At 34.9% G+C, this 27,230-nt stretch overlaps 1 long non-coding RNA gene across 2 annotated transcripts in view; it reads right to left on the bottom strand.

Moving 5' to 3' along the window:
- Positions 1–6,508: 6,508 nt before the first annotated feature.
- Positions 6,509–27,230, bottom strand: part of LOC105499100 (uncharacterized) — a 175,586-nt gene continuing 154,864 nt past the window's right edge. The window contains exon 4 of one of the 2 annotated variants that reach the window (XR_011610302.1): positions 6,509–6,566. This is a non-coding gene — a long non-coding RNA (uncharacterized lncRNA). Of the gene's footprint in view, positions 6,567–14,536; positions 14,624–27,230 lie in introns of those variants that run through there. The other variant, XR_011610304.1, reaches the window with a different exon arrangement.

Genomic DNA, 27,230 nt, shown 5'->3' with positions numbered 1-27,230 from the left:
GAGATAGTACATCTGAAACCCAGCCGGGACTTTTCCAGAACATGACAACTAAGCCACATGAACAAGTGGTCCAGACTCCAGTTTCACCTAGGCACAGTGAGCACAGTGAATGGAGTACCCATGATGCCAGAGTTGAAGGCTACACATGAGCCCAACTACATGGAATCCCTCTCACCAAAGATAATTTGCCCCTACTGAATGTCTGTGAAGTTAACAGTGGTGATGAATGCTGAACCCCAGGTCTGGATTCATACCTCAGAAGATTGCCAGTAACCTATTGTCAAGTTGGTTTCATCAGACTCCTTCCATCCTGCAAAGTTTGATCAGCCATCAATTCTGACCAGAATTGACAGAATTCCAGTGTTGATTTGCATTTCATGTAGAACCACTATCTGTGGGCTTTCTGACTACCTGGTTCACTTACATGGAATTCCACATAGCATCACGTCGGAACAAAGTGTACCTTATAGCAAAAAAGATGCCAACAATAACCATAAAATACACTGGTTCTTCCCAATACCACACCCACCAGTAGATGCTGGCTTATTACAGTAGTGTAATAGCCTCATAAAGATGAAGCTGAGGCATCAGCTTAACAATGACACCATCAAAAATAAGACACTCTTCTCCTGGATCAGCTATACTTCCTAAACCAATGACCATTAAATGAAACGTTTGACTCAGTAGGTAGATTGCATAAGTGTAAGAAGTAAAGACCGTAAGTAATAGTGGCATGGCTTAACATCACTTCCAGTGACTCAGGGAATTTGTACTTTTATCATTTGGGCAGAAAATCTTGGTTTTCTAAAGAGAGTGCTTCCACCAGAGGAAATAGTAAGAAGTTCACTGAACTTAAAATTTTGGATATTGCCTGGTCATTCACTTTGAGTCAGTAGAGCAGCAGATTTAAAGAGTGAAGAAATTACCACACTGACAAGGGTAATTAGCCCTGACACTCAGGACAGGATAAGGCTTTTGCTGCATAATGCAGGCAGGGAGGAATATGTTTGCTATCGTTATCAACAGAGATGCTTTTTTTTTTTTTTTTTTTTTTTTTTACCCCCATGATCGGTTGTAACTGAAAATTGGTGAATGTAGCAACATAATGCAAAGTGTATGATAATGGGGGTCCTTGACACTTCAGAGATGAGCACCTGGGTGACTACACCAGGCAAGCCACAGAAACTAGAAGTTCTAGCCAAGGGAGTGGGGAAAAGGGGTTGAGAGTATGTGGGGGTGGGGGAAAGAGGAGATAAGCAATAGCCAGAGCCTTGGAGGTAACTGCACAGCAGGATCTGGTAGGTCATATCACTCATGCTCCTCTCATTATTTTTTTAAAAATTGTGACAAACTAGAATCCAGATACTGTTGTGAATAAAATATATTTAATGTGACATTCAAGTGGAAAGAGTGCTCCATGGTACACGAAATTAGTGCTTCCTCCTAGATCTCCCTGTGAGGACTGTAAATGCCCGCCCCATCCTCCCTCTCCAGATAGTGTGAGTATTGCCCCCTATTGGTTCTCAATCACTTCTTTCTTTGGAGAGTTGCCTTCCTTTACCTGACAGTAGACACCTCTGCAGGGAGGGTCTCTCTTGCTGCCAGTCCCTTCACCACACTCCATGCAGCAGGCAACTCACAGAAGGTGATCATCTTATATATTACAGAATTCTGCCTCCCTTGTCTTGAAGGGGAGACAACTCTGCAATGCAACATATACTTCAGACCTTCCTGTGCATGAGTCCAAGGCATTACTTAATTTGTGATGACGTTCTAGATTGACTTTTACCCCTCCCTATTCTGCTTCCCTCACTACCTGGTAAGAGTTTCTAAAATGCACTCCCTACATAAATCAAATGTATTTGAATATTTGTTCCAGTCTCTGTTTTTCAGAACACAATCTGAAACATGCTATGACCCAGAAATTCCATTTCTAGGCTATCCTTACCAAAAAATGTATACACTGTACAGCAAATGATAAGTATAAGAATCTTCATAACAGCATTACTCCTAATAGTTCATTTGAATACAGGATGTGACAGATTGTATTTTCCAAAGACAGCTGCAAAAGTATCTTCTATCACACGTGCCCTTCTTACAACATGATCTTGACACACCTCCAATCTAATGTTGCTTTCTGTAAATCCTTCTCTTAAAATCTGGTTGTTCTTTTGTTGCTGTCTTTGAAAGTAAAGTACGGAGCAAGTGATGCTGTGTGACTTCTGAGGCTAGATCATAAAGATGTCATGGATTCAACTTGATTTCTTAGGAAATCACTCATGGAAAACAGTCACCCTGCCATGTGGAAACTCAAAGTAGCCTGCCCAAAGACCACATATAATATTTCAGACAAGTTCCCAATGTGAGCTCGAGCTGACTACCAGCATCAACTGTTGTTTTTTTTTTTTTTTTTTTTTTTTTGAGACGGAATCTCACTTAGTCGCCCAGGCTGGAGTGCAGTGCATTTTTAGTAGAGACAGGGTTTCACTGTGTTAGCCAGGATGGTCTCGGTCTCCTGACCTCATGGTCCACCCACCTCGGCCTCCCAAAGTGCTGGGATTACAGGCGTGAGCCACCGCGCCCAGCATCAACTGTTAAGCACATTTTGTGTGAAGAATCCTCCAAAGGGCTCCAACCCCAGCTATTCAGGCACCCTTGACCTTTAAGTATTCCCTGCTGAGGCCCTTGACATCTGTGCAGCAGAAACAAACTATCCTCAGTGTGACCTGTCTCTATTCCTCTACCACACAGAATCAGAAGTAATTAAATTATTGCTTTGTTCTGCTGAGTTTTTTGGAGTTTTGTTACATAGCACTGATAAGTAGGATACAATGCATAGAATATTCACACAGTTGTGAAAGTGAGAAGCAACATATGGATGGGTCTCCCATAATGTTGAGTAAAAGATACAGAATATTTTCAGTGTGAGATTCAATTTATACAAACTGTCAGAAAACACAAAACTACACCATTAGAAAGCAGAATAGTAGTTAGGTTGTGGGAGATGAAGGAGGGTAGTTATTTGAGTTATTCCTGACTTGAGCAGATGGGTTCCACTTTGTGACAAATTCATCAAGCTGAATATTGAAGATTAACAAAAAATAGGTATGAGTCATGCAGACTAAAATGAAATTTATCTCAATAAATGTTAAGAATCAAACTTTAATTTTGTCATATTTTAGATAAATTATCTGATATTTTGTTATTCAGTTTTACATATATCGTTTGTTTAGGTATTTTGAGTTTCTCATATATTTTTCTCAAAATTTCAATAGCAGAGTAGTGTACTTTCATCTGGTTATAAATCACACATTGCTTTAATAATTTTGAAGTGATAAGAAATTATTTGTTAACACTAATGTCTTTCATATTTATAACGTGATGATTTTTATTTTGAAATGTTTCTGCACTCTAGATGTAGAATTCTATAACAGCTGTCTAAAATTTTATTACTATTTACAACCAATATACTATTTATTGTGCTTCTTCTAAGTTCTGAATGAACTATTGTTAATTATTTTTAGGTAGTTAATTTTTCCATTAGAACATAAGTAGTGTTTTAGAACCTCTATGGGAAAATTATTATTAAACTACAATGTACTAGTTCCAAATCTAGCAACAGAGAGATCAAGAGTTAAACTTTGTAATGTACATGAAGTTCAAACCAAAGAAAAATATATCTGTAAGAATGATATCTTATAAATCCTAGAAAAGCTTTATGTTGAATGGGATGAGAACTCTTGCTAGGAAAAAATAATCCCATATGGTCATTTATGTCCTAGAGAAAATTATTTCTAAGAGTATGCATTTAGTTTTACTTTTCAAGAACAGCCTCAGACCAATATTCATGACATTCTTTGAATTAAGCAGCTCCTTCAAATAGTCTTTGAGTTCTTTTCCTTTTCAGGGGTATCTCCCAATTTTAATTACACAGTTGCATTTACATGATATCTGCTTAGTGTGAATTAGATGTAAGACCTTACTAGGTGAGGGTCATGGCATGCCCTAAATAAATAAGTAATGGAATTACGGTACATTAAACTGAAATTTTATGACCTTTTACCAAACTAAGACCTCCAAAGCCAGAAGTTATGCCCATCATAATGCTGGATGAATTTAATGATAAATCTTTTCCAGATGTAACACAGGGAATACAATCTTTCTCAAATAAACAGTTCTTTTTTATTCTAGAATCCAAAGTCTAATTTAATTTTTATAAAATATCCTAAGTGACAATATAAAAATTTTTTGAGGCAGCTCAAGAATTAATTAATTAAATTAAACAAGCTGAGTGTTTACAGATTACTAAGCATTAAGAATTCTCACTCTTAGTGTAAACTTTCAGCCTAGAAATACTCAAGAAATAATAAGGAGTAAAGATTAAGTGTGTTAATATGATGCTTGTTGAGGTGTCTCTTATTGGAAACAGTTTGTCCTTTGCAATAACAACTGTTATTTGCATTATGTAAACATTAAAGAATTCCTGAAAATACTTTAGTCTCTTATAACATATCTTTATATGCTCTTTAATAAATTAATAATCTACTTCTTAGAGATTAGAGACCTATAGACTGAAAAGTTTTATTTTGCCTTGAAAAAAAAAAGCAAGCAATGAGAGAGAGTTTGATGTGATGGGAAAACTATAAAATATGGAATCACTCATTCTAGGTTTGATTATTAACTACCATTTATTATCATTTAAATAAACTTAGGCAAATCATTTAATCTCTCTAAACTTCAATTCTTTCTTGTGTAAAATATAATGTATGCTCTTTGTAATAACATATTGCATTTAAACCATGGGATTATGTCTTGGTAAAAAAATTTTGAGAACTCTATAATCTACTCAGTAGACTAAATTTGTAAAACATGAGGAAGGTTGTTGCACATTATAGTATAATTTTGGTCCTGTAGAATGTGGAATTTTGCTATTTGGAAATAAAAGCTATACTCTTCAATTTCCAAAACAAAACCATTTTACACTATTTTTTAATATCTCTGTGTATAATCAGAAGTATATTAAACTCAGCCTCATGGATATGATTTTTCAGTGTCCTAAAACTTTTTATATGGTACTGAGTAACTGAAGCATCAATATCTAGTTTGTGTTATTAGCTCATTAAAAAATGAGTTATCCCATTGTTCAGTAAGAGAATCATAGAAATTGAGCTAGAAGAAACTTAGCAGTGATTAATTCAAATTATTCCTTCTTTTAAAATGTTAAAACCTCTCCAGAAAAAATTAAAACATATTAATGTGTATTCTTTGAACAAATTCTTACTTATTCTATTTTTCCTGTAATAAATACAGACCATGATAATTGTAATTATGGTTTCTCTCTCATCCTCAGACTTGCTGGTATAGTTCTCTTTTCTGGTATAGTTCATTTCCATAAATTGAAGATAAAAAAAGTAATGATATCCTTCAGAATGACAAAGAAACCTGAAGACTTTTCTAATTTGAAAGACCAAACATCCTAATTAAAGACTAAGTTATCAACTACAAGACAGAAAAAAACTTGGTTGCTGTATTTTTGTGTTTCTATCCTTTTGTGAGTTAATTTGTTGTTTTAGAGTCTGGGGATTATTGTTGGGAGATATTGATGTTCTATGGAGTAGATAAGAACAAGTAAACCATACACTTTTAAAAGTAAACTTTTTTATAGCCTTTCTGAATTTGCTTTGGGGAAAGGAAAAAGACAAACAACCCATGGTCCTTACTCTTGAAAGAGTGAAAGAAGACAACATGTACATAAATATAACATAATGCTTCAGTTTTAGAATTTTGTTTTAAAACACCTGGATTATGATATAGGGGAAGCAACAATTTAAATTGAGTTCAAGCATTAAGATTGATAAATCACCCCTAGATATGAAAACAGAAAAAAGAAACAAGAAAGAAAGAAAAGGTAAATGGAGAGATGTTTTATAGGAATTGCATTGCTTACCTATATTCTAAATCTTGAAACTGGAGATGTCTTCATTGCTAGATTCTCCAACAGAAAAACAAAGTACATGCTTAAATCACGTAAATAGGAGCACAAAACATTTGTTTGAAATAATTTGATACTTGATGTGTGTGTGTGTGTGTGTGTGTGTGCGCGCGCGAGCGCTCATAGATGTGTACTTGTAAACATATCAATCTAGGCACTAAGGGAAAACCAAAACATTGTTATTTGTCATTAAGTTTTTATATAAAATATCATTGTATTGCCCTATTAAGTATCATGCTTTATATAAAGTATTATATAAAGTATGCTAAGTTGAATAGCATATGGTTGGGCATTATATTATTATATGGTTAGGGCTTATAAAATCTTCAGTTGCTATATATCAGTTATCAGCTTATTGCCACTTGGCTACAGATCCACCCATTTTTGCCCTGCTTTTATGGTACTGTAGCTAGATACTGTAAACATTTCCGTTTTGCTAACTGACATAGAGTTAAGCTCTTAAAGGACCACTGAAAGTAGAATGGATTTTTCTAACTGATCCAGATCTTTTCTTACCGCTTCCGGCTAGTGGTGCATGGGAAAATCCATAGTCCATAACCTCAGTAGGTTTTACCTGCAACACAAAACAGGCGCCTTCTCAGTGAGTTCTGCTTGCATCCTGGGAGGTGGTTTCTTTGCCAGCTCATTTATGGCATCTCAGAGAAATTCTCTACTATAGAGTGGACCTCAGACACAATGTCTCCAATAAGGTAAATCTATTAGGTGTGGTGTGAGCAGAGGCTCTCTTTGTTTTTCCTTAGATTATCTCGTTGATGATATAAGGAAATGTAGATTTTAAATTCTTCATTTAGAATTCACTGCTCCCTGCATCTGTCATTCATTCCTATACTCTTAAGAGTTTTCCTTACTCCTCTAAGTTAACCCCTCTTTATAGATAATTATTTATGTTAAAATTTCCCTATTCAAAATGCTATTATCTGTCTCCTAATTGGACCCTGAATGAATATATTCCATTGCAAAAGTCTATATCCTTTTTTAAAGAGATCTCCTTTCCATTTCACACAAAGAAAAAACAAAGGCATGGGAATTAGATTGCCTGAGTTTGAATTTTGATGCTGCTACTTAATTTTGAGAAAATAACCTCTCTGGGCTTCTAATTCTTCAGTTGAAAAATAAAAATGATAAAAGTAGTACTTGCTGCATAGCACTATTGTGAGGATTAAGTAAGTTAATTCACACAAGACCCATAGAACAGTGCCAGGCACATAAGAAAAAATCAATTAATATTAGCTACCTGTGTTATTATTACTATTATTTTAAAACTCCTTTTCATAGGGTTACAGTCACAGAAAAACATACAATTTCTTTCATAATTTTATCTTGCATATAAAAAGAAAAATGAAGAGGGTAACTTAAATAATCACCTTTTGCAGGAAGCCTTTCCTCACTGTCTTCTCATCTTCCCACTTCTTTGTATCATCCAGAACTGTCATTACAATGATCACTCTTTACTGTAAATCATTTCTTTAGAAATCTGCTTTCTAGAGCAAAATGAGAGTCTACTCTCCCTCAAGCCTCACACCTTGTAAACACTCAGGAAATATTTAAGGAAGGAGGGCAAGAGGGAAAAAAAAAAAAGTGAATTTATTTTGTCTGCATCATTCCCTTCAATTTTCAAGACACAAAACTAACCTGAAATATAAAACTGATCCTGTCACCTTTAATCAGGGAAACTGTTTTATTTCCTGTGACACAAAAGTGAAAGAGGAAAGTACTAATCTAAGAGGGTCAGGCACTGAGGGAGGTGAGGCAGAGATCTGTCTTGTGCTTAACAGTTAAAGATCTTTGGGTTCTGTAACTGCATGCTGACTAAAGTTAACAATATCCTCTATCCTAAATCACCATTTTTTCTCTTCTGTAATTAGTTTGTTAATGATCTAATGTTTCCAATGGACTGTGAAATTAAAACAATGTGTTATCTTCTGTGATTGCTACATATTTTCACTGGACATCAAATGTGTTTCACCCACAATGTGATTTTCTTTTCGCTGTTTATAAAAGAATCAAAAAGACAACATCAAAGAAGTGCAGGTGTCTGGTGGGTGAATAAACACTTCCAACATGTGGAACAATTAAATAATCTCAGACAAAATGGGATCAGAGGCAGATGCAGTCACCACAGGAATAACACTTAGGCAAAGGGAAAGGCTCCAAGGGAATCTCTGACAAAGCCACTTGGCTCCACAGGCAAGGCAATCATGCGTTTGTCCTTTTGGCAATTACAAGTGCTCTGGACACTGTATGCACATGGCAGGGAGATCCTCAGGCAATTCTGAGGGAATAATGATTAAATTTAAACGTTGCCAAGTAATCAGAACACTGAAGTAGACTCACAAACACAGACTCTCTCTAGAAAAATCACAGCACTCCATATTCCTTAAACAAGTGCCACAACTTTCTGTGTCCAATCCCCTCTACCTGTAATATTTTTGTTTACTGCTTATGAGATTCTGTATTTTTATATTTAAATGATATTATTTCTAAAGTCCTTATTACTTTTTATGAAAGATTATCTATAACTCTATATGAATTAAAATAGCACCTCCCTCCTTTTAAAAAAAGCATTTCTAACAAAACAAAATTTGCTAGAAAATTAAGTGGTTTAGTGTAAACATGTATTTTATTTCATGTAAGGGCAAGGCATCTGTAGAAATTACAGGACAGAATATAATGAGCAAATAAAATGGAAACTACAGCAGTTTGGGAGAGGAGCAGCTCATATCAGGTTTGGATGAGGAAAATAATTCACATGAAGAAAATCTGAGCCTTGAAGAAAGAAAATGACTTTAATAGGCAAAAATGCAACTGGATGTTCTGGACAGAAGTGGACCCAGCAAGAAAGGCAGGAATAAGGAAAGTTATACTGGATTTGAGGGATTAGCAACTGAACCATTTTGATTCTTATGTAGAATAAATGAAAGAAGTTTCTTCTAAACAAGAAGATTAAGTCAAGAAATGAAAAATAATTGAATATTAACCATGAATTTATCAAATGTTTTAGGACCACTAAAGAAGATTTGAAGAGATTTGTCTGATCTGTGCCTACCTTAAAAGCTTGAAAAATAAGTTGCATATTTTACTTGCAAAATGTATTTTAATAATGAAAGAAATGATGAAAATAAATATTCTAGGCCGGGTGCGGTGGCTCACACCTGTAATCCCAGCATTTTGGAAGTCCGAGGCAGGTGGATCACAAGGTCAGGAGATCGAGACCATCCTGGCTAACCCAATGAAACCCCGTCTCTACTAAAAATACAAAAAATTAACCGGGTGTGGCGGCATGCACCTGTAGTCCCAGCTACTAGGGAGGCTGAGGCAGGAGAATCGCTTGAATCTGGGAGGCAGAGGTTGCAGTGAGCCAAGATCACGACACTGCACTCTAGCCTGGGAGACAGAGCAAGACTCCGTCTCAAAAAAAAAAAAAAAAAAAAAAAAAAGGAAAATAAATATTCTATGCTTAGAGTTTATATGTGCAATTGAACTGTGTTGTTAAATTTTGGAAAAAAATATCTAAAATGGCTGATGAAATACAACCGTTGTACATGTGCAAAAAATAATGATAATTCAGATTTGTAAAAAGCACACTTACATATAAAGAAACTCACAATGATTTATTTAAAAAGTTGGGGAAAACTTGCAAACAACAATGAAGTCCCTAAGAAACAAGTTGACCTGATGGAGAAGAGTAATAACAAGACAGGCATGTGTACAAGCATTCCATTAAAAGTTTTAGTCATATGGAAAAGCTGTTTTGTAATCTTAGTTTCATTATCTTATGGAACTTTAAACTCTGTAAGACAAGACATCATCTAGACCTTAGAAAGAAACAAGACTCTGGCCTACAGGAGGGAAAACAGTTTATACCAGTTTAGTACCATGCATTGCTTATTGTAGAAACAAAGAAAAACAAGCTGTAGTTTCTAACTTATAATACAGTGCACTTGTAGGTAACAAAAACACAAAGGTACACTTTTTGTAGTATACCATAGCCTATGGTGAACAGTGATTTGGGCATGCATAAGGAGCCTTGAAAACACAATGTTGGAAACTTCCTCCAATTAGATTGAGGGGCAGGAAAAGTTTTCTGGAGGGAATGGTTTATATACTAAATTTCAGAGTATAACTAACTGTTGGGTTACAATGGATTTGCAAAGGCATTCCAGCCTGAGAAGAGCATGGAAAAAATGCACTGAAGTGCGAATTAGTGTGCTGCATGTTATCACCACCAGTTTACTATTTTACTGTATCATCTAAAGGGAAGAGCCTCCCATTAATTAAGAAAGTGGACTGAAGAATGAGATAGCTCTGAATTCACAGCTCAGTTTTGCTTTTTAAGAAACATAAATTGAATTTGATATTATTTTCTTCAATAATTCAAGGAACTTCAAGTAGTATATATTAGTGTGCATTTTTTTTTATCATTATTCTCCTTTTATTTAAACTGTGGTAAGAACATCAGATATATCCTCTTAACAAAGTTTGAAGTTCATAATACATATTGTACAATACTATAAGCACTATGTATGGCAGATCTCTAGAACTTACTCAACTGGCAAAACTGAAACTTTATACTCATTGAATAACAACTCTCCATTTTCTCCTTTCCTCAACTCCTGACAACCACAGTTCTACTGTCTGAGTCTATAATGTTGACAATTTTAGATACCTCATGTAAGTTAGATCATGTAGTGTTTGCCTTTCTGTGACTTTCTGATTTCATCTAGCATAGTAACCTCCAGGATTTTATATGTTATACCATATGACAGAGATTCTATTCTTAATAAGGCCGAATAATATCCCATATAGTGTATGTGTGCATGTGTATATGTGTGTGTATGTACGTGTGCATCTATATACGCAACATTTTCTTTATCCATTTATCTATCTGTGGACAATTGAGTTACTTCCATACCTTTGCTATTGTGGATAATGCTGTAATGGCATGGGAATGGGGCATCTCTTCCAGATGCTGATTTTGTTTGCTTTGGTTACATATCCAGAAGTGGGATTGCTAGATCCCATGGTATTTCCATTTTTAAAATGTTTGAGGAACTTCTCTACCATTTTTTCATAATGGCTGCATCATTTTATATTCCCAACAACAATTTACAAAAGTCCCAATTTCTCCACATCCTCACCAGCGCTTGTTATCTTTTGATTTTTTTCATAGTAGCCACTCTAACAAGTATGGCAGGATATCTCACTGTGGTTTTCATTTGCACTGACCTGATAATGGCAATATTGAGCACCTGTTGATCATTTATCTGTCTTAACCAGCAACAAAAGCTAAAAAGGACAAATGGGACTGCATAAAACCAAAAGGTTTCTGCGCAGGAAAGGCAAAGTTAAAATGAAAAAGCAACCTATGAAATGGTAGAAAATATTTACAAACCATATATCAGATTAGAATTTAATATTCACAACGTATAAGGAACTCATACAACTCAATAGCAAAAAACAAAGTAATCCTATTTAAAAATAGGCAAAACACTTGAACAGGTCTTTCTCCAGCTCTGCTTTTTATATTTTAAATTAAAAATCACAGAAGTGCTATCTAGAGACTGGCAATTAAGACCCCCCCCCCCATTCATACCCCACTCTCTGTGGAGAGTCTTATAGCAAATTTTATGTCCCTCAGAAAGAACCAGTGCTTGACAAAGATGAGGATTGGGGTAAGTGCATTAACTGAGGGGAAGGAGGCTGCAAAAAGAATGTCTACCGGGAAACGTGCTTTCCTGAAAGGTTTGGAGGAACTGCATTTGAGACAGAGTTAGAAAGGATAAGGAAGAGAGTGGCACATATTTAAAAAATAATAAAGATACAATTATTCAGTAATGTTTTACTTAAGTAAATCAGTGAGAAAGGTATCCCTATAAATAAGTATTCCCTTTGACAGAGTCATTGACTTATAATAACAGCAACCTTTTGAATAACTTTATTAAGACCATGCTGCAACCTTATTTTGTGATGTGCAGGTTTAGATTGTGATCCAAACAAATGTGAAATCAGTCTAATTATTTCCTGATGTTACTTTGATTTTTATCTAAAATCACATTTCCTAGATGTATTATTCACCATATTTACTAGATTTGTATAATAATTTGCTTTTGGATATTAAAAGCAGTTACACAATTTTGTGGGTTGTTCTTTAAATAACTTTTCTCTCATCATTAATCTTTATACAGAGGCAGAGGAGAGGGAGCGATGAAGAAACAAAGCAGATAAAAAGATGAAAATAATAAAATACTTACTGAAAGAAACATAATTTAAAATAATTACCACTGAGATAATTTTGCCAATATTTGTAATAATGACACATGTGAATGAAACCCTATTCCCAGTTTATTAATGTTTTTTTTATTTTAGTTCAAACAGTAAGGCAAAATAACTTAGCTATTACCATTCTACATGTTAGTATTAGCATTTCAAAACCTGCTGACGTTTATTTTTCTTCTCCTACGGTCATACAAATAAAGTACTCATGATAATTTTCTCAAAGAAAAAAATAGAATTGCAAAGAGGATAAAAGCTTTACAAAGATGACACAGCTGAGTATAAAAATTTAATTGGCACAGAAACTCAGCCTTATAACTCCCAGGTCATTGTTAATCTTTCTCCTACCAAAATACAGATAATTAAGCTATAGTTTTCCTGACTTCCTTCCACCCTTCCTCCCTCCTTACCTGCCTCCTCTTCTTTTTCCTTATTTTCTTTTGTAGTTGTTGTTTCGCATTTATCAAACCAAAAATCTGCTTAAATATCTCTTTAATATTATTTTGTGTTTGTTTTTTATCTTAGAATTCTGGTAATTCCAATTAATCAACTTTGTAAGATGCAATATATATATATATGCAAGTTTGCTGTAAGTAACAAGACCTGTTTTATTAGTGACATGTGAAAAATGATTCTATTACACTTTCATTAGTATAGAGAGACATATCTCATATAGTTCACTGCACATATCCCTGGCTGAGGATTTTAGTCCCTGGACGACAGGTAAAACACAAATTCAATTCAGGGATACTATTCAAATTGTGACTCTGAGATTACAACTCGCAGATGGGGTACTCAACCTGAAACCCAAAGGACCTCTTAATAATGAGACTATTTTTCGTTGTTGATAAATAAGAGCCTTCTGCTTTATGGAGGAATGCACACTGAAGAGAGATATATTGGTAAATATCCTCAAGCTAAAATCAAGGTTATTATAGACCATTGGCTAGGATCATTCAATCTGGCTTGGTAATTAGATATCACTTTCTGGGAAGCATATACATTAGAAAAGGTTAAGTAAGTTACATTTTGGCTCAGGAGCTCTATTATGTAATGATACTATTGTGTATTCACATTCTATGCTCTTGAAAAACTATCATAGTTTGCCCTTGGAAATACATCTATTGCTTCTTTATTATTTACATCTTTCCGCATTCAAAAATAGCTTCTTTATTAGTTTTTTTTTTCTTTAATCAGTCTCTTCCATAGGATCCTCCAATATATTCTCCACTATTTTGCCAAACAATAAGCTATATTGTCTTTCTGTCATATATAGTGATCAAATGATTGGATTTGGAAGTTACCATGTACTTTCAAATGTCTACTCATTTGTCTAATATGTTAATTATAACATTTAGCAGATAATATGTTTAAAACATTGGTCATTGTTATTACTAATACACAGTTAATGACCAATAGTTTGTATTAGTGATTGTAGTTTTCTTGTAGGAAAGCGAGTTTTTATTATTAAAACATTTTAGAAACTTATTTTATATTTAAAGTAAAGATTGCAAATTTACTATTCCCCAAAGACATTTTCATATAGATAAACTGATCACATCAATATCTTTTTTTAATTCCTAGCATATCAGATGGTTTTGGTTATATGATCTTTTTCAATTATATATTGATGCATAAAATACCAATCTGAAATCTAGTGGCTTAAAACAATAACAATATGCATTTTGCTCACAGATCTGCAATCTGGCCAGGTCTCAATAGAGACAGCTCAACCTGAAGGCTTAGTCACTCACATGTCTGGCCACTCACACTGGTTGTGGCCTGGGACTTTAGCTGGGACTATAAAAGAAACACTTAAAAATGGTTTTGTGATATGCCTACCTGGCTTCCTAACCGCATGGTAGCTGGTTTCCTCATGAAACATCTCAGGAAGACTAGGAGTAAATTTTGCCACTTTTTAAAAACTTAACCTCAACAGTTACATAGTGTTCAATTCATTGCAGTCATAAGCCTACCCTTATTTAGATGTAAAGAAGAGATACCTCATATATCAGTAAAAAAGTATCAATATTACATTTTAAGAAGTGTATGGAGGATAAAATAAATGGTTGAAACCATCACTGGGAAATACAATTAGCTAGATTGCCCTCTAATCAAAACAGTTTATTTTCTTTTGATCACACAAAATGCATTCAGACTTTCTCCCCAGGAAACCTGTCAAATTATCATGTATTATAGTACTAGGCCCAGGCTAGAGGCCTAGGAACTTACCATCAAAATTAGGTTCAAGAATAGTTTAGTCTCTTTAGGTCTGATTCCTTCATTACAGCTCTCCAAGTTCAATTTTCTTTCTTAGAGTTGGACTTTCATCTTGATCTTTAAAGAGCATATAGTAGCTGTTAAATTTACTTTAAAATAGATTCCAATAGACAAATGTCACATTCATGTAAATCTCATATTTTCTGAAACACCTATTCATTTTAGGGCATTACTACAGAATTGACTTATATTCTGAAGGAAATAAACACTCTAGTGTCTGTAGCCACAAAATATGTTTACACAGAACCACCTAGAGTTTTAAAGAGACTGATTAGCCTTATTTACAGAGGATAGTCCTCTGAAGTCAATATCTGTATTTCCTATTACCAGCTGATCTCATCTTTGTGGGAACTGTTACATAATGTATTAATGGAAAAGAAAACCAAGATTTAAATGATTAACAGTGTGAAATATAATAGTGTGCATTCTAAACAATATTGATTTTTGCCTTTCATATATTTATTGTCCCATAACATTCATATAGGTAATTTTTTTTCTTACTAACTATAGTATAATTTTCTAAAGCTCTTTTTTATTTTAAAATAAAGACTAAAAAAAGGAAACTCTATTGGACATACAATTTCATTTTCACATTGATTACCTAAAGGTATCTTTGCACATATTGGTACTGTCCCTTTTTACATTCTGAGCAAAGACCATGAGTTGCAATGTAGCAATATTAGGTTGAAAGCTTAAAATATCTTCAGAAATTAGAGCACATTTGAAAGGAATGAGGTACTAGTGGTAATCAAAATATGACAAAGGGTATACATCAAAATAATTCTGGGCAGAGGACATATTTTTTCCAACACAGCAGATTAGACATTTTTGCGTGCCTCAGTCATTGGAAATAGCAAGACAGTACAAAAATATAAACTCTGTGAGATTTAATACAAGAAAGAAAATGTGAATCCACTGGAGTCGTGAAGGACACCTCAGACCCCAGAAAGGAGAACATGGAAAAATTGCCCCTATGATGGCATCTGGCTGATAAAAGTGAGTGAAGAGCCAGTACCTGAGAGAGGCAGAGAGCCCCTCCTGTGACTCACCTTTCCACTGGGGATCCGAGTAACCTGGGCCAAGGAAGAGCACTTTGTCTCTCCCAAGCCCTGGAGGGAACTCCGGCAGAGGATTGGAGGGACTGAGATGGAAAGATACCAGGAAACGCTGCAGGCATTTTCTCAGACCCAGAACTGGGGCCAGGATGCCATTTTTAATTCAATTGTATACAAAATAAGTCATTCTTACTGTGGCGACCTGACAATGTGGTCATACATTTCTGTCTTGGGGCAAAGATTGGGGCGCTTGATTTATATCAGGGTTGGAGCCTCCACAGCCAGAATTGTAGAAAGTACTTCAACAGTAGACACTGGAATTATTCTCTCCCTTGTCACAGGACTTGGGTGAGAGGAAAGCTATTAAAGCTGCAGTTTCTCCGAGGTGATGAGATTTGCAGCCAGAGACAATTTGGTGTCCAGGAACAGGTCTGTGTGTGTCACTGCTATAGGCTCCAGGCTGCACCCCTGAGGTCATAGTGCAACAGAGACCTCTCCACTCCACCCTCAGGCAGAACCCCAGGCATTCGGAGCACATATGTGTCTCGACCAGAGGCTTGAAGAGCCCTACTTTTCTTGTGCAGAGAGTTTGGTATAGTGGGATCCCCCATACTTCATCCCCAGGAAGATCTATAGGGATTCAAAACACATGCTCACCCAGATTGCCAGCCTGAGCCAATCTACACTTCTTGGGCAAAGATCCTGGTTCAGAAGTTCTCTCTCTGCTCCATGCTTAGGCATATCTCCAGGCATTTGGAGTACTCACTTGCACAGATTGGCAGCCTGAGCTGTCACGCCCTCCCTGTGCAGAAATCCAGGTGCAGCGGGACTCTCTCTGCTCCATGCCCAACCAGATTTCCAGGCATTCAGACATCTGCTTACCCAGATCAGCAGAGCTAAGTCACCCATTCTTTCTATGCAGAGATTGTGGCACAATCAGACCTCAGCTCCAAGCACAGGAAGATCTCCAAGCATCTGGAGCACCTACTCTCTGGGATTAGGAGTTTAGGCTTCCCAGCTATGTACAGAACATCGCTCCAAGGAGGTTTCCCAGCTGTATGCCTCGGCACACTTTTGGGTGCTTGGTGACTGCCCACTGGATTCTCTCTCAGTTCTGGTGCTTCTGTCTGCCTTCGGATAATCTGTAGCTTGGCCTGCCAGATCTGGTCCTGCCCATCTTGCAGCCTATATCCCCTGGGATGAGTAGGAGGTTCAGATCTCTGTGCACTCTACATATCAGGCCATTGCCTGAGACAACAAAGAGCTTCTCCCAGTAAATAAGGATCAAGTATATACCCAACCACATTGGCTAGCTCTTACCCATAAGTGGCACATACTGGCTTTTAGATCAAACTGCACAGCCCAATATAAAACCTAAAATAGACATTCATAAGTCTATAGAAGCAAAGCCAAAAGACCCTACCTAACATTATCTACAGTCACACTCTCCTAGGGAGGAAGGGAAAGGGAAAATTAAAGAAACATCGAACCAATAATATAATAGAAAAAAGAAAAAAAAAGAAAAGATATCATCCACATGAAAATAGTTTTCCAACTTAGAAGTGCCAGCATCTCTGGATATGAGGAAACCAGTGCAAGAATTCTGGTACCATGAAAAATCTGAATATAATGACACCTCCAAAAGATCACACCAACTATCCAACAATGGTCTTTAACCAAAATGGAAACTCAGAAATGACAGATAAAGAATTCAAAGAAAGGACTGTAAGGAAGCTCAATAAGATTCAAGAAAATGTTGAAAATCAATACAAAGTAATGTCTAAGGCAACCCAGGAAATGAAGATATACACATATTAAAAATAAGTCAATCAGAGATTGAGGAATTGAAAAACTTTCTTAGGGAATTACAAACTACAACTGAGAGCTTTATCAATAGATAAGAAGAAGCAGAAAAAATAATTTAAGAGCTTGAAGACTGATCTTCTGAACTTGTTCAGATGAAATATTATAAAAATAAATTTAAAACATGAACAAAGTACTAAAGAAATATGAGATTATATAAAGTGACCCAAACCTATGAATTATTGACATTTTTAAGAGATAAGGAGGAAAGTACATAACTTGGAAAATATATTTGAAGAAATAATTCAATAATATTTCTCTAATCTTGCTAGAGAGGTAAACATTCAGAGATTAGAAATTCAGAGATAAGAAATCCAGAGAACATTTGTGATGTAGTATACAAAATGAACATCATTAAGGCATATAGTCACCAGAGTGTCCAAAGTCAACATTAAAGAAAAAAAATCAAAGACAGCTAGCAAAAAAGCTCAGATCATGGACAAAGGGAATTTCTTCTGCCTAACAGCAGACTTCTTAGCAAAGTTTGCAAGTCAGGAGAGATTGAAAACCTAATTTCAACATTGTTGAAGACAAGAAATTGGAATTAAGAATTTCTTATCTTACTAAACTCCATAAGTGAAGGAGACATAAAATCTTTCCAGCAAGTAAGTGTTAATGTAATATTTTTAATGACTAGACCAGCTTCTTCAAGAGATCCTTAAGGGAGTGTTAAACATGTTAACAAAAGAATGATATCTGCTACCACAAAAACACACTTAGGTACATAGCCTACTGACCCTGTAAGAAACAATACAATAGAAACTACAAAACCGCCATCTAAAAACATTATGATGGGATCAAAGCATCACATATCAGTATTAACTATGAATATAAATGATCTAAACACTCCACTGAAAAGGCACAGAGCTGCAAGTTGGATTAAAAAAAAAATACATCTGCTGTCTACAAGAGACCCATATCACACACCATAATATCCACAGGTTCAAAGGGTAGAAGAAAGATCTATCACACAAATGAAAATCAAAAAAGAGTGGAAATCACTCTTTTTATATGAGATAAAACAGACATCGCATCAAACATCAACAACATTAAAAGAAGATGAAGAATAACATTACATAATTATAAAATATTCTATCCAAAAATATTACTTAATTATCCTAACTCCATACACATACAATGTTGGAGTACTCAGATTCATAAAACAACTACTTCTAAACCTGAAAGAAACAATCTTAGACATCCACACTGTAATAGTGGGGGACTTCAACAACCTGTTGTCAGCATTAGACAGATCATTGAGGCAGAAAACTAACAAAGAAAATACGGAATTACATTTGATGCTTGAACAAATGTACCTAATAGACATTTACAGAATACTCTGTCCATCAATCCCAGAATATACATTTTTCTCATCTGCACAAAGAATATACTCCAGGACCAACCATATGCTCAGCCATAAAGTGAGTCTCAGAACGTTTAAAAATATTAAAATTGTAACAAACATTCTCAGACTACAGTGGAATAAAAATAGAAATCAATACCTCAAATTAATGATCTAACATTATATCTAGAGGAACTAGGAAAAAGAAGCAAACTAACCTCAAACCTAGAAAAAAAGAAATAACTAAAATCAAAGCAGAACCTAATGAAATTGAGATACAGAAATTCATACAAAGAATCAGTGAAATCAAAAGTTTGTTATTGAAAATGTGAACAAGTTTGATAGAGTGAGAGCCAGATTTAGAAAGAAAAAAAGAGAGAACATCCAAATAAGCACAAACAGAAATGACAAAGTGACATTACAACCAATCCCACAGAAAAACAAAAAATTCAGATACTATTATAAACACTTCTAAGAACACAAACCAGAAATCTATAGACAACTGATATATTTCTGAAAAGACACATCCTCCTGAAATTAAAACCCTGAACATACTAATATTGAGGGGAGAAATTGAATCAATAAGAAAACACCTGCCAAACATAAAAAGCTCAAGCCCAAATGTATTCACACCTGAATTCACAGACATACAAACAAGTGCTAGTACCAACTCTACTGAAGTTATTCCAAAAATTCAAGGAGGATGGACTCACTTCCTCATTTATTCTCTGTAGTAAAATTACCCTGATGCCACAACCAGGTAAACACACAACCAAAAAGGAACTACAGGCCAATATCTCTAATGAATATAGACACAAAATTTTTTAAGAAAATATTAACAAACCAAATTCAGTACCACATCAGAAAGTTAATTCACCACAATCAAGTAGACTTTATTCCTGCAAGGTTTGTTTAACATACACAAATTAATAAATGTGATTCAGAGCTAAAAACAAAAACAATATGATCATCTCAATAGATGTGATAAAAGCTTTTGATAATATCCCAAAGTGTTTTATGATATAAAATCTTCAACAAATTATGTATAGAAGAAACATACTAAAATAATAAGACTCATCTGTGACAAACCCACAGCCAACATTATACTGAATGGCAAAAGCTGGAAGCATTCCCACCGAGAACTGGAACAAGACAAGGATACCCACTCTCCTCACTCATTTTCAACATAGTACTAGAAGGGATGGCCAGAACATTCAGGCAAGAGAAAGAAATAAAAGACATCCAAATAGGAAAAGAAGTCAAACTATCTCTCAATATGAATGATATTAAATTTCCTAAATTTCATATCATTTTCTGAAATTCCCAACAGAATCTAACAAAAAGCTCCTGGAAATGATAAAGGATTTGGTAAAGTTTCAGGATATAAAATTGGTATACAAAAATTAGTAACATTTCCATGCACAAATACTATTCAAGCTGAGAGCCAAATCAAGAATTCAATCCCATTTACAATAACCAGAAACAAAAACTAAATTATTGAGGAATACATCTAACCCAGGATGTGAAATATTTCTAGAAGGTGAACTACAAAACATGGCTGAAAAAAAATCATAGATGACAATAACAAATGGAGAAAACACTCTAAGCTCATGAACTGAAAGAGTCAATATTCAACATTGTTCCTTTCAAACTAACAATATAATTCTAATTACAAATTTCATATGGAACCAAAGAGAGCCTCAATAGCCAAAGCAATCCTAAGCAAAAAGAAAAATGCCAGACATCACGACATGGTTTGACTCTGTGTTCCCATTCAAATCTTATCTCAAATTGTAATCCCTATGAGTTAGGGGAGGGACCAGGTGGGAGGTAATTGGATCATGGGGGTGGTTCCCCCATGCTATTCTTGTGATAGTGAGTACTCACAAAAATTGATGGTTTTAAATTATAGCATTTCCTCATGCTCGTGCAAACTCTCTCCTGCTCCCTTGTGAAGAAGGTACCTGCTTCCCCTTTGCCTTCTGTCATGATTGTAAGTTTCATGAGGCTTCCTATCCAAGATTCCTGTTAAGCCTGTGGAACAGTGAGTCAATTAGTCCTTTTTCTTTTATAATTACCCAGTCTCAGGTAGTATTCTTTATCAACGTGTGAGAATGGACTAATACAGTAAATTGGTAACAGGAGTGGGATACTGATATAAAGCTAATATAGTAAATTGGTACCAGGAGTGGGATACTGATATAAAGATACTTGTAAATGTGGAATAAACTTTGGAACTTTGTAATCGGTAGAAGTTGGAACAGTTTGGAGGGCTCAGAAGAAGACAGAAAGATGTGGGAAAGTTTGGAACTTCCTAGAGACTTATTGAATGGTTTTGACCAAAATATAGATAATGATGTGGACAGTTTCCTCATTGTCTTAGTTATTAATGTTTGGCTCCTAGTTACATAAAGTGTTCTGCAGCTGGCTTGAATTTCTCCTCAGAAAATAAATTTTTCTTTTCTATCATATCATCAGGCTGCAAATTTTCCAAACCCTTATGCTTTGGTTCTCTTTTAAACATATTTTCCAATTCCAAATCATCTCTCTCAAGTTTGAAGTTCTACAAATCTCTAGGACAGGGGCAAAATGCTGCAGTCACTTTGCTAAAGCATAGTAAGAGTGACCTTTGCTCCAGCTCCCAAGAAATTCCTCATATCTATCTGAGACCACCTCAGTCTGTACTGAGCAGTTGCCCCCATGATGTTTTCTTCATAGGGAGTGAGTTCTAATGAGAGTTGATGGTTTTAAAGTTGTCACTTTCTTGTTCTGGCACACACTCTCTCCTGTCACCTTGTCAAGAAAGTGCCTGCTTCCCCTTGCCTTCAGTCATGATTGTAAGTTTCCTAAGGCATCCTAACTGTGCTTCCTATTAAGCCTGCAAAACTGTGGTCAGTTAAACCTCTTTCCTTTATAATTACCCAGTCTCAGGTAGTATTCTTTATAGCAGTGTGAGAACAGACTAATATATATCACAATACTTGACTTTAAATTATACTATAGGTAACAGTAACCAAAACAGTATGGTACTGGTACCAAAAAATGACACATAGATCAATGGAGCAGAATAGACAATCCAGATACAAAGGCCACACACTGAAAAGCCATCTGATCATGGACAAATTTGACAAAAATCAGCAATGGGGAAAAGACTCCCTATTCAATACAATATCTGGTGCTGGAATAGCTGGCTAGCCATATGCAGAAAAAGGAAACTAGGCTCTGACATTTCGTGATACACAAAAATTAGCTCAGGATGGATTAATGATTTAAATGTAAAACCTCAAATTATAAGAATCCCAGAAACCTAGGAAACACCTTCCTGGACATTGTCCTTGGAAAAAAAAAAATATGCCTAAGTCCTCAGAAGCAATTGCAACCAAACCAAAATTGACGAGTGGGACCTAATGAAACTAAAGAGTTTCTGCACGGCAAAAGAAACCATCAACAGAGAAAATAGACAACTTACAGAATGGGAGAAAATATTCATAAAGTCTGTATCCAACAAATGTCAAATATCTAAAGCCCATAATGAACTTAAGTCAACAAGCAAAAAGCAAATAGCACATTTAAAAGTGGGCAAAAGATGTGAACAGAATCTCTTAAAAGAAGACATTTATGCAGCAAACACACATAAAAAAAGAGTTCAAGATTATTAATCATTAGAAAAATGGAAATGAAAACCTCAATGAGATACCATCTCACACCAGACAGAATGGCTATTATTAAAAAGTCAGAAAACAACAGATCTTGCCAACGCTATGGAGAAAAGAGAATGCTAATACACTATTAAGGAGAAGATAAATTAGTTCAGCCACTGTGGAAATCAGTTTAGAGATTTCTCCAAGATGTTGAAACAGAACTACTGGGTAAATATCCAAAAGGAAATAAATCATCTATTGAAAAGACACGTGCACTCGCGGCACTAGGTTATGTATTCATGGTGGCACTATTCACCAATAACGAAGCCGTGGAATCAACCCAGGTGCCCATCATCAGTAGACTGTACAAAGAACTGGAAGCCATTATCCTAAGTGAATTAATGCTGGAACTGACAGTCAAATATTGCACGTTATCACTTATAAGTGGCAGCTAAACACTGGGTACTCATGGATGTAAAGATGGCAACAATAGACACCGGGAACTACTAGAGGGGTGCCGGCTGGGAGGTAGCGGGCTAAATGTGGAAAACCTAACTGTTGAATACAAGGTTCACTACCTGGGTGACAGGATCATTAATATCCCAAACCTCAGCATTACACAATATACACATGTAACAAACTGGCAGATGTGGCCCCTGAATTTAAAATAAAATTTGAAATGATAAAAAATACAAAAATATCAAAATCAGAGTGTACTTTGGATTTATTCCAGTTTGAATTCTTATACTCCCTCTTGTAAGTGATCTCATTCAATATACTTACCACCTCTCAGAGTCTCAGTTTTCTTATATGAAAATAATCAGACTTATCTCATTTCTTATGACTATTAAATCATATAAAGTACTTTGATTATTCTTGACACAATGAAGGCCCTCAGCAACTAATAATTAGTGTTATCATTAGCTTTGCTATTATTGTTTCCTGAGTGCCCAGAGCAGAGCCTGACTTGTGAAAGAACTGCAATAATTCATTGTTCGATGAAGAATTTAATGAAATAATGAATACATACATAGATAAATAAATTATAGAAATAGCATTATAATAAATTGTGTTTACAGAATAGTGTGATTCTGGTAAATATCATAGAAGGAAAAGCAGACAGGCAAATAAATGTCCTTGGAGATAGTCAACGTGGATTCACAGAAAGCATAAGAATAAGTTGACTTTTAATGTAATATATCAGAAAATTAATCCACATACATTGTATATATATTTGAAATCTCAGAAGTCATAGTTTCCATTTATTCTACTTAATCATATAAAATAGCTTTTTTTAATTATAATTTTTTTATTGTTCTGTGTTATCGGAGGTTGGATTAATTAGGATAGGCTAGATTGTGTTGCATTATAATTAACTACATAGCAAATAAAAATAGTAACATAAACGGGTTTTTTTATGTTCCACATGCATGATCATAGTTACATGGTAAATCAATTTGTATACCTTTAGTATTCTTTAATATTATTCCTTAATATTTTTATGTTCTTTAAAATAGTTTCTTTAAGAATTATATTGTATTTCCTCATGTTAAGTTACTCAAATTAGTTTCTTGGGGCAGCCATAGCAAATTACCATGAACTTCATGGCTTAAAACAACAGAAATTCATTCTTGCAGTTAAGGAGGTTAGAAGTCTGAAATCAAGGTGCTGAGAGTGGTACATTTCCTCTGAAATCTCTGAGAAAATATCCTTTCTTGCCTTTTTTAGATTCTGGTAGTTCCGGGCATTCCTTGACTTGTAGAAGCGTGGTTCCTATTTCTTCCTTCACCTTTACACAGATTTTTCACATGGTCTTCTTCTCCAGGTTTCTCTGCTGTTCTTCTCTTACAAGGACACTTGCCACTACATTTACGGCCCACCCTAACTCAAGATGGTCTCATCCTTAACTTAGTTATATCTCTAAAAACACCTTTTCCAAATAAACATATTTCCAGGTTCTTGGTGGACTGATCTGCTTGGAGTGGAGGTAGGAGGCACCGTTCAAGCCACTATGGTACAACAGTTTACTACATCTAAGTATTTCTGGTTTAAATGTTAAATTTTATAAGGTACATAAAGAGTTCAGATCTGAGTAAAGATTGAATTATGGGAGAGAAAAGCCTGGAGATAGAAAACAAATAAGAATTCAAGTACAATAATGAAAACAATTCAAATATGGGAAACTAATAATATTTGTACTAGAAGGGGGTTAAATGTGAGCCATTTAACAAAAGTATTTTACAGGTTTAGAAAATGATTGGGAAAGGGCCACTAACAAATCTATCACGGAGCATAAGCATATTTGTAAACAAAGCTAACTTTTGATTTTGAATATGCCAAATTTAACGTTTAAAGAGAAATGTTGACTTTTCACCTCTGTTCCCTACAGCTTTCATTATCAACACATGTTTCTACCCACTCTCAGTCCCTGTTCATGAATTTTGGTGAAGGTTACTCTACATTTACAGGCATTGAATAAAGCAGCAGAATATTTTACCAATATATTCTAAACTTGAAAAATGTAGGTTCTCGCATTTTAGGATCCTTTTTTTAGGATGCTTCTTCAAGTCGAGTTTCTCAAAAGCTGAAAATAGAATGAGGATTTGAATCAAGTAATTCATGAAGGAAGTGCTCTCATAAGAAACTATTAGAGGAGTGAAGAAAGCAGGAAAGAAGAGAAATCTAAACACAGTTGCTATTTCAAGCAAAATCTTACCCTCAGCTTCATCATGCTGGGGACTTCTGGGTGTACATTTTGTCTTAGGTTTAGTCCCAAATCCAAGACACTCTTGGCTAAGGACTTCTCTAGATTAGTACAAACTCAGATACTTCTGCATCTCTGCATGTATAATAAATGTGACTAGAATAGGTGAAAAGCAGACCTTCAAAGATAGTCACAAGTGTGAGTCTTCTATAGTTAACTCTGCACTTCTGTGATCCATTCCCCTGTTACATGAAGTTCACTGTGTCCTGTTAGAGTTTTCTCAAAGTGATGATTACTCACAATTTCTACAGAATAATTTTCAATACAATGTTTGGAATGATCAGCTATATCTAGCTACTGTAGTTTATCCTGACGTGATAACTGATATTGGTTAGGTTCCTCTTCGGTCAACCATCGTTGATTCCACTCACCCTACACTAGTTATTCTATGATAAAAGGAGTTTTTCTGATGAGAAGCATTGCAATTTCTAAGCATGCTCCCAATTGAAAGTTGTAAAAAAAGATATTGAAAAATGGGTAGTGGCATTACTCAAAAACAAATAAAAGGAAGAAAAAAAAGTAAGAAAAGGTGAAAAAATAAGAGAAAAGAAAAAGGAAAAAGTAACAACAAAAAGATCTTGAAAATATCCAGACGTCACTATATTTATGCAATAGAACAGTTTTTGTTAGTAACAATAAATATGTTACAGGTACCTGAATAACATTAATGCCATTTAATAATCTAATAAGGAGTAAGGAAATATGGGTATAACTATCATTTTATGAAGTTCAAAAGCAAGTAAAACAAAAACATGCATTTTTAGGCATATCAATGTACACACGTGTGAAAAATATATACAATCCAGAGGGTCGGTTTTGTGTGGAGGAAACAGAATTACTATAACAAAGGTATATGTATATACATATATATAATATAGGGGTAACGAAGGAGCTCACAAATGTTCATTATATTAACAAAGTGAACGAATAAATGTAGGCCAAACATGACTCTGTATCTAGTACCAGTGATTATCGCCAATCCATTCTGTGCACCTGTTTTCCAATTAAAAATAAAAATGTTTCAGGTTAACTTATTTGAAAGCACAGCTAAGATTGAGAACGATTATGTTACATGACCTGTAATGAAGCTCAATTTATTTTTCAATCCGCTGAGGCAAATACTAACGGGGAATATTTTATTTGTAAAGGAATTATGATTCAATATTCAGAGAAAAGAGGGTTTTTTTAAAATTAAATATTTTAAAGCATGTGATTTTGCTATATCATAAAGGCATGAAATAAAATATATAATATACTAAAAGTTTAAATTTTATCTCACAATGCCCATTCAAATGCTAAATGAAACACTTCAACAGGAGAGAAATAATGTGTCTGAGTAAAATGACTTCAACAGCCTGAAACAGAATTTGCTTCACAAAGTCACATAACCCAAGTAGTTCAATTACATATCTAATGGAGAGTGTTTAGAAATATGAAGTTTACCTTAAAACATGAAAAATCAAGAGGAGTTATGCATTTAATTTTATATGGAGTTGAGGATCTTCTTAACAATGTGCAAGTTCTGTTTTAACATTCTTATTTCAACAATACAAGAACCTGATAAATTGTTTATTCACATAGACACTTTGACCACTTTAACACAAAGATGGGCCATAGTATATGAATGTACCTGACATGAAGATAAATGACTGCAATTAGCTTTCTCATTAGTTTTAACTAACATTACTTCTTTAGCCATGACTGATTTATCTCCATTTCACTTCTCTAATGCTTCAGGAAATTGTCTGCTAGACATTGAAGGCAGGTAAAGAGAGTTAATTTGAAAATCCGGACAGCAAGTTTCTTTTTTTTCTTTGGGTTTACTTGAGGCTGACACTCAAGGGAGGATGCATAGACACGTGCTTTTGCCATTAATCTATAGGAAAATGATCAATGATATAAAAAGTGAACATATGAAATATAGTCAGAGAGATATATATATGACATATTTAATGCGACGAAAAAAAGCTAAACGTTTTGAACAAGTATCTAAAGAACT

Source organism: Macaca nemestrina, chromosome 12, assembly GCF_043159975.1.
Source record: "Macaca nemestrina isolate mMacNem1 chromosome 12, mMacNem.hap1, whole genome shotgun sequence".
In the NCBI taxonomy this organism is placed as follows: Eukaryota; Metazoa; Chordata; class Mammalia; order Primates; family Cercopithecidae; genus Macaca; species Macaca nemestrina.
This window is presented reverse-complemented; position numbering and strand designations above follow the sequence as displayed.